The sequence below is a fragment of the Chenopodium quinoa genome, unplaced genomic scaffold, assembly GCF_001683475.1.
Source record: "Chenopodium quinoa cultivar QQ74 unplaced genomic scaffold, ASM168347v1, whole genome shotgun sequence".
In the NCBI taxonomy this organism is placed as follows: domain Eukaryota; kingdom Viridiplantae; phylum Streptophyta; class Magnoliopsida; order Caryophyllales; family Amaranthaceae; genus Chenopodium; species Chenopodium quinoa.
This window is the reverse complement of record NW_018744874.1, coordinates 2,028,963-2,040,395: the sequence shown is the minus strand read 5'-3', so window position 1 is coordinate 2,040,395 and position 11,433 is coordinate 2,028,963. Positions and strand designations below refer to the sequence as shown.

Genomic DNA, 11,433 nt, shown 5'->3' with positions numbered 1-11,433 from the left:
CATACCATGATCTACTCCTTTCTGGGAGGAACATTGAGGGTGGTAACGATGTCGAAAGAGAAGAGACTTCCGGGAGAGCAGCAGCAAATTCATCTTGGTTAGAATTAAGTGTTGCATAGTCAAGATTACTAAGAATTATAGCTAATATATGAGAAGGTAACAAAAATAGAGGTCGATTCTTTTGTTTAGGTTTAGCTTTGCGTTTGTATTGTTGCTTGGTTAGCCTCTTCCAGAATAAATCCATGGTAAAAGAGAGGCAGGTATATTATCTTGGTATTTATTGAGATATAATTAGGGTATATATTTTTTTGGTGCACATAATGACATACTCCGTATATGATAGCGTATATTTTTTTTTATTTTTTTTTTTTTAGAAAACCATATGATAGCTTATATAATTGTATAGATTTAAGAGGAAGTATTGTAAATTAATTAAGAGACCTTCCCTGAAAAAAAGACCTGACACACCAAGATAAGATAATATTTTACAAAATTCATCTTAGACAATGAGATTATATTTTGCCTGTATTTTGATCATTGCATTTTGCTTAAAGTGTAGTACTCCGTAGTAAGATAAATTGTTTAGGCAACTAGGACCTTGTACATACCAACCTAAATTTGGCTTAATGGAAAGGAAATCACTTTCGAGACTATAGACAATTTGGGAGAGGGAATTCCCTTACCTCCCCTCACTCTCCCAAATTGTCTAGCCCAACAGCCTAATCCAGGTTGACCGATGAGGGTTCCGACTTATTTGAGCTTTCTAAGTTCTTATACCCAAATTTTTAAAAATAAATAAATAAATAAATAAAATAAAATAAAATAACTTCACTATTGCTGACCTAATGGAAACACTGTTTACCCTTTTCCCATCAAGTCCACACAAAGTGGATTTACACAAGACATCTACACCAAATAATTTGTATAATACTCCGTATCAATATTCAATAACAATATTAAACATCACTTTACATAATGGCTTTATTCTCCCTATAAGCTTGATTTTTACTCAACTTTGCAATTTATTCTCCCTAGTGAATGATAGGACAATTAATATGACCACAAGTAAAGCAAAGAAATAACTCATAAGCTTTGTGTTAACACACATTACAAGCAATATACAAAGCCACACAAAGTTCGAGCTCTAACAAGCTAACAGAATATAAACGCACAACTACTGAATCAAGTCCTCACTATAGAGCCGAGTGCAAGAGTGCAAAAAGTACAGGGTTAAGCAAAAAGGATTAAAATCTCCAAGTAGGACTTGTAAAATGTAAATACATCTTTAAGTCTAGTTACAACGAAAATTTATGCTACGATATTCAAGGTAAGTGGGTGAAAATGTGCAACAATACTGGTATACCCCTTCTCATCTATTAATCTGTTAAAATTCTAAAACTGATAAACCTGCCCAACCATCTCTTTATGCACGTTTAGGGAACCAAGATACAATCAGAACACAAAACTATGGAGAAGATATGCAGATTATTTCCATCAAAATGAAGTATGAACGAATATTTATCAGAAATTCACAAGGGCCCAAACCCGGGCAAAATGCATATGCGGGGCAATAGAATAAAAATTGTTGGAGTGAGGACATCCGATGTTTAAATGTAACATTATCTAAAATGGAATACATCACAATATTTCACTATATCTCTCTCCTCTCATCCTATAAACTCAAGTTTATTTTAGCATTTACGCATTTAGATATATCAGCGTGGCGGAACTAGGAGACCGCCCCACCCCCACCCCACCCCACTAGAGCAGGATAGATCCCGGATGGTTTAACAAGTGGTGGAGTGAGGACTAGGGATAAAAATCATACTCCGATCCGTTAGGACTTGTTCTCTTCACCTGGTATGATTTTATTTAAAGTTTGATCTGAATTTTTCTGATCTATCCTGATCGGATTTGATCCAATAATTTGACTAAACTTTGACCGCATATTAATACTAATCTATAAAGAAAAACATTATCAAAACGGGTCTTATTAATTAGATTCATCTCATTATAAATTTTTCAAATATGTAATTTTCATAATTTTTTAATACGCAATTAAAAATATTTAGCAATAAGTAAATGATAATTATAAGTTCTAATCTGATTTGATTTGAATGTTTCTAATCTGGTCTGCTCTGATTTGAATTTATTAAGTAATAAGTATCTGAAACAGTTGAAGAGATTAAGTCCTTACTCACCATGGGTGAGAGGGTGGGGTGAGGGTTGATTTCAGGCTATACCCGGCCCTCTGTGTACTCGCCCCATACCTTCATGGCTTCATCTGTATATTGGGTTGATTTTAGGCTATACCCGACCCTTTGTGTACTCGCCCTATAGTCCTATACCTTCATGGCTTCATCTGTATATTTAAAAATATTAAATAAAATATATTTGTAACACTTTTTAATACTATCTCCATTTTTTAATATTTGTAACACTTTTTAATATGGAAATGTCATAATATTTGCAACACACTATATATGAAAAGTTTTTTTATGGAAACGATGTAATATATTATTTCCCTTATTAAAAGCACATGACCCACTAAATTACACTCCTAACAACCACTCACCTTATTTTAAAGTGTATTATATCATGTAAACCCCACATTTCTTAAATACCGTGAAAAGGTGTGTGTTGCAACTATTAAAAAACAGAAGAAGTAGTAGCAGTAAATATAATATCTCGTAATAGCGAGATTTAAAAGTGCATTTGCTGAGTTTTTTTAAAATTATTTAGGAAAATAAGAAAGGGTGTTAAGTATTTTCAAGGGGACACCACAGCCTCCTCCCTTGTCTTATGTAATAAAGATCACTTCACAGTTCACAATATAACCAAATCTACTTTATCAAAGCTCTTTTTCTCTACTAGTTTGATTTTTGCTCAACTTCACAATTTTTTATTAGGAAAAATGAAAAAGAATAATCCCACCTTTGCTCGACTTCACAATTTTTTATTAGAAAAAATGAAAAAGAATAATTCCACCTTTGCTCGATCTTTCGAAAAATAATCTCACTTTCAATTATTCTAGAAATAATTCCACCTTTTACACCAATCTTCTTTTAACAGGCCATGACCTGTTTTGTTGGGTTGACAATCGGTTAGAGGAGGTAACTTAACACGCGTCATCGTTTTCTAATGGGTTATTTGAAAAATAATTAAAGGAAAAAAAAAAAAAACTCCCAACTTTCCCTTCTGTTCTCCTTTTCCTCTTCCTCTGCCCACCGGAGCTATAGCCTCCCCACTTTCCCGCTTTTTATCTTTCATATGTATAAAATAGATAAGCGAATATAAGATAGAAAAATATTTTAGAATTTTATCTTTAATAGGTTTTCTAAATATGTATAAAAATTAAAGATAGATTATAATTTTCAAAATAATCTAATATATATATTGTTGGAAATGGTAATGCAATCGGTTAATTGCAAGGCTAGACGATCCGCACTCGTGGGGGATTAAACGTTCCAAGGAATACTCGTGGCCGACCGGGTGGGCCATTGTTCGACTGGGCCCACCTAATTTGTTGGGTTTGTTTATTTGTCTCCTATTTTGGGATACATATAAAATACGAGTATTGTCTACTTCTTTTAATAATTAATAACACAATATTATTAAACCCTAAACACATAAACACAAGCCTACCCCTTTGATATCTAAACAGTTCTTGAGCAATTCCAACCTTCAAATTCGGGTACAACCAATTATGGAGGTCGTTGTGTAAAATTTGGGGGGCGTGCGTCACTAGCATACTTATATGAGGCTCTCGTGAGAATTTTTCTTATGTGAGAACACTCTTTATGTTCTAAATTTTAAATATGATGTTCTAAACTTTTCCTTAGGGGTTCTAAATCAAATCAAATTGTAACACCCCTCCCTAATTTGTAACACCCCAACCCCAAACAAATTAGGGAGGGGCCTATTGTCACGAAATGCGCACCCTAGGAAAACTTCCCAGGAGGTCACCCATCCCAAGACTACTCCCAACCAAGCACGCTTAACTATGGAGTATCTTAACAAATGAGCTCCCTAAAAGGAAGATGCACCTTGTTGATATGAGTAGTATATCAAATCCTTTTGAAGCAATCATGAGGGGTATTACATACACCCCCACTTGAGAACGGCAACGCCCTCGTTGCGCTTGGAAAGCTAGGGACTCCAGTATTACGCCTAATGGCAACTGGGTAGCCAAAGTGTTACATCTAGTCTGGCTATGGCCATATAGCCCCAGAATTCTCCCCCGCTAGATGACTGACATAGGATTAATTATCCACGGTCAGCACGCGGTCGCAGGGTTGCTCTGATACCATTTGTAACACCCCGACCCCAAACAAATTAGGGAGGGGCCTATTGTGACAAAATGCGCCGGAAGGACTTGTGTTGGTCTGTGGGGACATTGGTTGGCCCTCGATGCGCATTTCGTGACAATAGGCCCCTCCCTAATTTGTTTGGGGTCGGGGTGTTACATAAATGTTCTAATTTAGTACTCACATGTTCTAAACCATAAATTAGTTAAGTTTGATATTATAAATTTTAAATAACTTGTTTTAAAATTTTAACTTATATGTTCTAAATTTGTGCGTTCTAAAATTTTTAATTATATGTTCCAGATTTTAAAGCGTATGTTCTATTTTTTTACTCGTATGTTTTAAATTTTTTACTCACACTTTCTATATTCTATATCAGTTTGTTCTAAATTTTTAATAATCTGTTCATAATCTTAAATCAGATGTTCTAAATTTTACACATATGTTTAAAATTTCATAAAGCAGATATTATAAATTTTTAATCACTTTTTCTAATTCTTAAATCAAATGTTCTAAACATATTACTCACATAGATGTTCTAAATTATTACTCAGATGTTCTAAATTTAAAATCAGTTCTCATATAAGTATGAATTCTCACATATGAACCTATTCTCACTGGATCCATCTCTCCCCCTATATATATATATATATACACATACATACATATATATAATCCGTTCTTTTTTACTTGACCCGCTTTGACTTTTACACTATTCACCACTTCTCATTTGACCGTCTTTTGTGAATGATATATAAGGAAAAATATATTCCTATGATATCTTTTTTAATTCGTCTCAATAAGTACTATCGTAATATACAACTTTTATAATTTTTACTTATAAAGAATTAAAGTTATTGATCGCTAAATTTTTGCATTGACAAGCGTGATAAAAGAAACAGGTCAAGTAAAAAAGAGCAGAGGAAGTATAAGGGAAGACTCTCATGAGAATTTTTCTTATGTGAGAACACTCTTTATGTTCTAAATTTTTACTCGTATGTTCTAAATTTTAAATCTGATGTTCTAAACTTTTCCTTAGGTGTTCTAAATTAAATCAAATGTTCTAATTTTAGTATTCACATGTTCTAAACCATAAATTAGTTAAGTTTGATGTCATAAATTATAAATAACTTGTTCCAGAATTTGAATTTATATGTTCTAAATTTTAAAACGTGTGTTCTAAGATTTTTAATTATATGATCTAGATTTTAAAGCGTATGTTCTATTTTTTTTACACCTATGTTCTAAATTCTTTACTCACACTTTCTATATTCTATATCAGTTTGTTTAAAATTTTCATTCACATGCATGTTCATAATCATAACTCAGATGTTCTAAATTTACTCATATGTTTAAAAATTCATAAAGCAAATTTTATAAATTTTTAATCACTTGTTTTAATTCTTAAATCAGATGTTCTAAACATATTACTCACACAAATGTTCTAAATTATTACTCATATGTTAAAGAAGTTTAATTTGAGTCACATGTTAAGTAACAAAAATCACATAAATATGAAAAATATTTTTTAAAATAAATACTAACAAACCGTGCTCCCTGAGTCCACGACGTACCCTTTCATTCCACCTTACTAAGCCGTATTAGCCTCAAACACAATTTTGCGATTGTCATCAGCAAGTATTTTTGTCACAACTTCCCTGAGCTCTTTGTTTTTTTCATCATCTTTTTTTCCTCCAACTCCATCACCATCAGCATAACCTAAACAAGCCCTTATAGAATCATCAATACTAGTAATATCGTCTTCATCCTCTTCTAGTCCTTTACAATCATCAACCGCGAAACAAAGCCAAGTATTTTTAATTTGTACCGACGAATTACTGCTTTCAAGATTTAAAACACTAGGCAAACTGTAAATTATCATCCGGTATCCTGTAAGTAAGAGCTTGTACCGGTCCATAAACTCGGAACCAAGTATCATCTTTCCCCTCTTCTCAGGGTCCTTGATCACTACCTCTTTAACTCCCTCATGTATAAGTGAGTGTAATATATACGGTTGACACTTTCCATGATATAGTATTGTCCATCTTCGACGAAGAGACTTGAGTTCTGGACTTTCATCCTCCTGAACCACCTCGATACCTTGTCGACTAACAACATCACCTAAAACGTACAACACGTAGTCACAATGAGGCTTGCTTGTCCCAAACTTAGCATCCCAACGGAGCCATGTACCAGGGTTAGATATTAGCGTGAGGGGATCATTAGCCGAGATTGCTGTATGTTCGACCTCCAATGACTCGAGGCCTGTAAGCTTCTGGAAAAGACACCGCCCTGATGGATTAATTCGCGGCATATGCAACCATAGGAGGGATTTATATCCAAAATCAAACAATTTACTGCTGTAGGGAAAGTCCTCTCTGGCATCGACAAAGATTGTTACATGTTTAAGTACAAAATTAAGGATTTTACCATACCATAATCTACTCCTTTCCCGGAGGAACAGTGAGGGTGGTAACGATGTCGAAAGAGAAGAAACTTCCGGGAGTGCAGCAGCAAATTCATGTTGGTTAGAACTAAGTGTTGCAAAATCAAGATTTCTAAGAATTATAGCTAATATATGAGAAGGTAACAAAAATAGAGACCGATTCTTTTGCTTGGGTTGAGCCTTGCGTTTGAATTGTTGCTTGGTTAGCCTCTTCAAGAGTAAATCCATGGAAAAAGAGAGGCAGGTATATTATGTTGATATTGTGAAGATATAATAGAGTATTTAAATGTATCAATTTAAGAGGAAGAGCTGATGATACGTAGTAGAAAATAGGAAGAAGTATTTTAATTTTATAAGGAGACCTAATTTTATTAGAAGACTTAGCTTGACTCAACAAGATATGTTAAGATAATAAACTATATCTTACATCAATGAGATAATATTTTGCCTTTAAAGTGGGTAAGAATGTAAGATAAATTGTTTGTACGTTGTACCAACTTAAAATTTGGCTTAATTGAAAGGAAATCAAGAACTTGATCCAAGTTGACCAGTGAGGATACCGGCTCATTAGAGCCATTCTTATACCCAAAACCATTTTATTTTATTTTTTTCCAAAAACACTTCGCATAATAAAATTATTTACCCTTTCTCCCACCGTAGCCACACAAAGTGAATTTACACAATTACACTACATGTCTACACCAAATAATCTGTGTAAATGTGTAATACTCCATTACTCCGTCTCAATATTCAATTATTCTCCCTGTAAGCTTGATTTTTACTCAACTCTGCAACTTTTTAGCCTTGCATTTGCTAAGATATGGGGAGGGCAGAGCCTAAACCAACAAATTTTTCCAATGTGTAAATTTGGGTAAAATAAATGACTACCATTCAAGCTTAGCAATATATTTAGCATATGCTTGAATTTGAGACTGCAATTGATGAACAGCTAGTATTTCTAAAGAAGATTATATGCTTCAAAGTGCAACTCCAGAAACAAGTTCATCTAAACTTACACAGATTTAACATTCAGAAAGTGTATATACCAAAATGCAGGATTGCATTATAAAAACATCCAACGTTGCAGACAATAGTAACACCTATCTTTCTCCGTCTGAATTCAGTCATCAACATATATATACACACAGCATCACCTAAATTATAGGTCTGACTTCCAAAGCCCATTTCCCCTGTTCAGTTGTATTGCTAGAAAGTAAAATGTTTTTATCAAAGGGTTAAACACCCAAGATTAAGATACCTAGTGAATGATGAATTAAACATCTGTACATCTGCCCTCTTGCAGTCACGATTCCTATACAGTTATTACTTCAGTTGATCTCCTCTACCTTTTCCTCCATTGAACTTTGCCAATGACAAATCAAAGAGTACTGATCTGTATTAGCGAAATAGAGCATTTAATATGTTACAAAAACACTTAAAACACAGACTGCAAATTTGGAAATAATGCAAGAATAACATGAAACTATCACTTCCATATAAAAACTAACAAAATATGAATAGAGGATCATGATTTTCACTATAGTACCATTATTGGAGGGTCATAGAACATAAAAGGAGAATGAACACACACAGCACACCCTAAAAAAAGGAGAGGGGAAAGAAAAGCAAAAGAACAAAAGAGAAGCCAAGACATAGGAAAATAAATAAGACCACAAGTAAAGCAAGTAAATAGCTCATAAGTGTTGTGTTAACACTAACACACACATTACAAGCAATATACACAGCCACACAAAGTTTAAGCTCTAGCAGCTAACAGAATGTAAATGCACAACTGAATCATGTCCTCACTATAGAGTCGAGTGCAAGAGTGCAAAAAGTGCACGGATAAGCAAAAGGGATTAAGATCTCCAAGTAGGACTTGTAAAAACATCTTTTAGTCTAGTTACAATGGAAATTTATGCTACGATATTCAAGCTAAGTGGGTGCAGATGTGCAATACTCGGGTTATGTATATATAAGCATGGGAAACCAAGATACAAGCACAACTCAGTACTATGGAGAAGATAAGCAGATTATTTCCATCAAAATGAAATAAGAATACTTATCACAAGGGCCCAAACCCGGGCAAAATGCATATGTGAGGCAATAGAATACCAAGTATTTGCTAAATAAGGAGCAAAAGTCTAGCTTTGGCTCCTCAACCAACCAAAGAAATATGCAAAGCTAAAACTTGCCCTTGCATAGAGCAGAGAGCAAGTGAGCAAAAAGTAAAGACTTTAGCAAAAGGATTAATTTCTCCAAGTAAGAATTACATACATAATACATCTTTTCAGTGTAGTTACAAATTACAATGGATAACCATGAGTCCATGACACAATATTCAAGATATGTGGGGAGTGCCATGATATACCAACTCAAGCCTCTTTTCATTCACGGTCAGTGTTGGATAGTACTCCCTCTGTCCCCGATTGATAGTTACTTTTGCCATTTTTGGTGACTCAAAATGTTAGTCACATTTGCTTTTTTCAAGTACCATTAATATTATTTTTTAATATTAATATGTTACCCAAGTGTAAATTTACTTTTTCAATGTACTTTCTTAAATTCTCCTTAATTTGACTGATTAGTGACTATCAATCTGGGACGGACGGAGTAATAAGCATGGGAAGCCATGATACTAGGATTTACAGCACCGCAGAAATATGCAAATATAATGCAGATTTATTCCATCAATAAAAAATAAAAAAATTATCACATGGCTCAAATCTAGGCAAATGCACAAGTGATTAATGTTGGGCAATAGAAAAATCAGTATTTGCAAAATGAAAAGCACAGGTTACCACAATGATGAACATATGTGTAACTGACCTGCATTTTCCCGACTTTTAGCCTTGTCATTCAACCTCGATGAGATCTGTAATTTTGCAATCAAGTCTACCATATTTGAAATTATCGGTAGAGGCGAGAAAGTATGGTGATAAGGAGGTTATCTGGGAGCGAGCTTAATCTATCTTCTTCCTCGTTATCGCCGCCATTGTTGATGTTGTTGTGCTCTTCAATTTCTTCTTCAATAACACCGTATTCACTGCTGCTGCCGCCGCCATTGATGATGTTTCCGAGGTCTTCCTTCAATGTCGATAATTTCGGCTTCTTCTGGTCGGCGTCATTTGAATTCGGAAGCGAGCTAATATATGTAATTAATCTTGGCTGGTGTTTCAACTTTGAAGGGGAATTTAGGGTTAAGTAAAGGGGAAAATATGTGCTTGTTTGAGATTTTTGAGGGGACTGAACAGGAGAGACAGAGAGCGCATGAAAATTATTGCAAGGGCCTATCTCTACTTCTCTAGGTAGAATAAACAATTAACTTTTAGTTAAAAAAATAATTTAATGTTTCTTCAAAAAAAAATTAAGTTTAAGAAAAATAATTTCAATTTTTAAAAAATGAGTTATAAAATATTGGAGTCAATAGAAAATTGGCTTGAGGTCTCTTCAAACAAAAAAAAATGGCTTTGAGGTGGTTTTTCTTATAATACTATCATATTTTTTTTAAGGGGGAATGGTAAGGGATCTTCACCTTTAAAGTGTCTCTTGTGGGGATGGGAGGTGACAATCTTACCACTAGACTAAGCTTAGCTTGGTTTTATCACTATTACTTATCTTCTTATTATTATTATTTATCTTCTTTCACGTCTCTCCTCAACTAAAGTGTAGCATTTACTTTTTTGATATTAATGGGGTTGACCCGCCCAATCAAATTGGGTCGGTATGACTATGATCGTATGAGTCTAGACTCTAGACTTGGTGAGAGGTGGACAGAGGATGGGGATAAAAAAAAATATAGTTGTCATAGATGATGGGATGGGGTGGATTTTAGGTTGTACCCTCCCCAACTCCACCCAGAAAATGGAAGTTAACGACTCAACGTCAAAAAATGAGGTTTTTTTTAAAGAACAACAAAAAATTTATTAACAGGTTTCATGTTGCCAATAATTTTTAACAGGTTTTTTTAAACAAGAGAGTTGTTTTTTAAAAAAAATTAACAAATTTTCCCAAAAAAAAAAAAAAAAAAAAAAAAAAAAAAAAAAAAAAAAAAGAAGAGAGAGAGAGAAAAAGAAGTATGTACTTTATTTGCTTTCTTTAGGAAGGGGGGGGGGGGGGAATGAAAGCTGAGATACGAGTAATGGTTTGAAACTTTGAACTTTGATCTGGACCTCCCTTAAACAGGCCCAACCAAAGTAATTACTTTGTTTGTGGAGTCAAAATGGTCCAATGGTTGACCCTTCTCACCAAATTCAAGTCCAGTTATTACATTGCTGAAAAGTTGTTTTGGGTCAATTTAAGTTTGAGTTAGATCTTATGGTATAAATATCAATTTAATTAAGATGAAATCAAATTAGGAGAACTATGATAAAATACGAGTACACCGCACTATATAAAATAAGTGGGTTTAATAGTTAACTAGTGTGTACCCCGGGCGTTGCACCGGTTGCTACTTTAATTAGACCTTGTGATTATTAATTATATACATTTATTTTTATATTTATAACATAGTTTATGATTGGCTTAAATGGTTAAGTAACTATGTTTCTCATAAAAGGTTGGGTGTTCGAATCCCCTTATCATTAGTAGATATGAGTTAGTTTAATAAGTATTACCATTATCGGGTTCAAAGCAAAAACTTAAATCCTAAGTTTCAATGTGGTTTAGATTATGTCGTAT

The 11,433-nt window shown here is 33.8% G+C and overlaps 1 long non-coding RNA gene across 1 annotated transcript; it reads right to left on the bottom strand.

Moving 5' to 3' along the window:
• Nucleotides 1–7,708: 7,708 nt before the first annotated feature.
• LOC110705134 lies at nt 7,709–10,045 on the bottom strand. Its single transcript, XR_002508043.1, has 2 exons — nt 9,583–10,045; nt 7,709–8,146 (listed from the first exon to the last, which is right to left on the bottom strand). It is a non-coding gene; the product is annotated as an uncharacterized LOC110705134 (long non-coding RNA).
• Between the last annotated feature and the right edge of the window lie 1,388 nt (nt 10,046–11,433).